Genomic DNA, 2,732 nt, shown 5'->3' with positions numbered 1-2,732 from the left:
CCCTTCCCTCCCCCCGCCCCGGGCCGGGGGGGGGGGGGGGTAGTGCAAGAGGACTATGCCGCGTCTGGGAGCAAGGTGGGCGGCCAAAGGTGCCTGCGATTTGCAGCTGCCACCACCGATCTCACCGTGAAGTGGTGTTAATTGTTATGCTTGGCACCTCCAGACAGCCTGGCTGCATCTGCTCGGCCGCCTGCCAAGCGTGCGAGCGAATGCGCAGTTCTAGGGAGACACTGAGGGCTGTCACGCCAATGGCCTTACACGGGGCTCTAAGTAGGCTGGGGACCTGCAGCTCTCCGAGCAGGAGAAGCATTTCACTCTCCTCTAATTAGACCAATTTCCTGAACCAGGCTATCGGAGCCTGGCTGCGACTCCTGGAGACAGGAATGGCTCTGCAGGCTGTTTGCCAAACCTGCTGCGGGTGGAGGGAGGGACGTGATTTAGCAGGATCTCCCCATGCAGGGAAGTTGGGAGCCTCTCCCACAACCCTGAACACAAAATCATGCTGTTTTTGTGGCTTGCTATGCCCTGTGACACAAATCAAGGCACGGGACATGGCAGAGACATGAGGTCCAAGTGTTAGCCAGGCTCCACATCCACTGTGAAAGCCAACTTTGTGCCCACAGCAGAGAAATGTGGGTAGTTTCCAGAAGCAAAGCAGCCACCGCTAGTGGAGATCAAGGGATGAGAGAAGAATATGTTGTGACAAACTTCGTTTGAGAGGTGGCTGATGATTATTGAACCACAGGAGCGTGGCAGATCCGATAGGAAATTTCAGCAGAGAATATAAGTATTTCTTTCTGGAGAGGAAAAGAAGAGAAAAGAGAAGAGAAAAGAGAAGAGAAGGAAAAGAAAAGAAAAGAAAAGAAAAGAAAAGAAAAGAAAAGAAAAGAAAAGAAAAGAAAAGAAAAGAAAAGAAAATTGGCATGGCTATGGATACAGTCACACAAAAGCACGCTGCCTGGAGGACCCAGACTGCAATGATAAATGACTGCTGACTGCTATTTAGGGCACAGAGGCCTAACGAAGCACCAGCAAACTAAATACCTAGTCAAGTCTTGGCATCTTCAGTAATGAGTTCAAAGGAGGATGGCAAAGGGCTTCTCCAGGGCTGGTGAAGTCCCCATGCTGGGAAACAGCTCTGAAAGGAACAAGCTGCAGCCGTAACTCCTCCAAGCTGCATCGCCGAGGTCATGACGGCCTCATTAGAAAATGTGTTCACTGAATGGCACTAAGTGGATCATCTGGGGTAGGGACGTGGCCAGGAGGTAGCGCAAAAGAAGGCTATGTCATGTGGACTTGGTGGGGATAACCCACTGAAACATCAGGAAAATATAATGGACATTGGGATCAAAAAGGTTTGGTTGGACAGCCTCTAGTGAGAAAGCCCTACAGAGCTGGGCTGTCCAAGCAGCCTGGTCCGCTGATCCCTCCATGCCCATTTCAGTCTTTCCGTTTATTTCTGCTAGCAAAAATCCCCAGTCTTGGAAGTGTTTTCAAATCAGAACAATTCCTTGGCCAAACACCAATGAAATGTTCACTTTTTATCCCCGTCTGGTATATAAACACATTTCAAAGGGCTGCAGCGATGGAGGGGAAGGAACCTCTGCTCCAAGCCAGCTCCTGCTAGCCAGGAGCAGCAGATACACACCCTGGGCACCAACCCTTCTGTAAAAGGATGCCACTCCTAGTCTGCAGGGAAGAGAGAAAGAACATGGATCCAGAGTTTGGTGTTTGAACTGGCCTCGGACTGGTGATGTTTCAGCTTTATCACCAGTGGGCTGAACTCTGCAGCATCCCTGTCCTCCCACCTGCACATGGGCTGCCTTTCCACTCTTTTGGAGGAACTAGAGGAAACCAAGTCGAGGAGCTGAGCTGGATTAGGAAAAAAGACCCAAAGGGGAAAAAAATGAATAAAAAAAAAAATAGGATTTTTTCAGCCAGATCAGTTTGCCAGCTGAGCTCGCTGAATGGACCATGCACAGCTGAGCTGATTGTGGTGCTACAGTGCTCGATTTTGGAGCCATTCCCACCATGGGAATAGTAGGGTACTGAGGTCAGCAGGTTGGAGGGGTGGTGCAAGGAAGGGCTGGGAAACACGAACAAGGTGCAGCAAACTCCTTGCAGGACCACTCGCAGGAGGAGATGGAGTGAGACGCACATCTCCGAGGAGTGGGGAAAGTGGAGCATGGGTAATGGCAGGTCGAGGACTATAAAATGGATTCAGTCCCCTTCTAACAGCTGAGACCTGTGTGGACCACCCCATCCATGGCATCCATGCTTCTGCAGAGCCAAGGACAGGGCTCCTTGGTCTCCTGAGCTTCTCAGTTCCCGCGTAATGGCTGTTTCTGTTCGCAGAGACATGCAGCGATGCCTCACTCATCTCCACCTCCCCAGCTCTCCTCCTGAATCCCCAAATACCTCTAGTTTATCACTCCAGCAGCAGTGGTGTTCCCATGAGGGAGCAGGTGCCACCGCTGGCTAACCGAGGCTTGTCAGAGAGACGCGTTCGCTCCCCCTTGCTCCAGCTGCGCTCAGTGTGCAGGGTGGTTGGAAATGAGAGAGATCAGGGAGTTCGGCCCCGTGGGGAGCTCATCCTCCCCACAGCATTGACCTCTGCTCCCAGGGGGGTATCGGCAGTGGGGACAGAGTCAATTATCCATTATCCACAGCAGGGGCTGGCAGGAAGATGGAGGAGCTGAAGGGGTGCAAGCAGAGTTTGTACTACATTTACT

Source organism: Mesitornis unicolor, unplaced genomic scaffold, assembly GCF_000695765.1.
Source record: "Mesitornis unicolor isolate BGI_N332 unplaced genomic scaffold, ASM69576v1 scaffold38685, whole genome shotgun sequence".
NCBI classification, from domain to species: Eukaryota; Metazoa; Chordata; class Aves; order Mesitornithiformes; family Mesitornithidae; genus Mesitornis; species Mesitornis unicolor.
Note: the sequence above shows the minus strand (reverse complement) of the source record.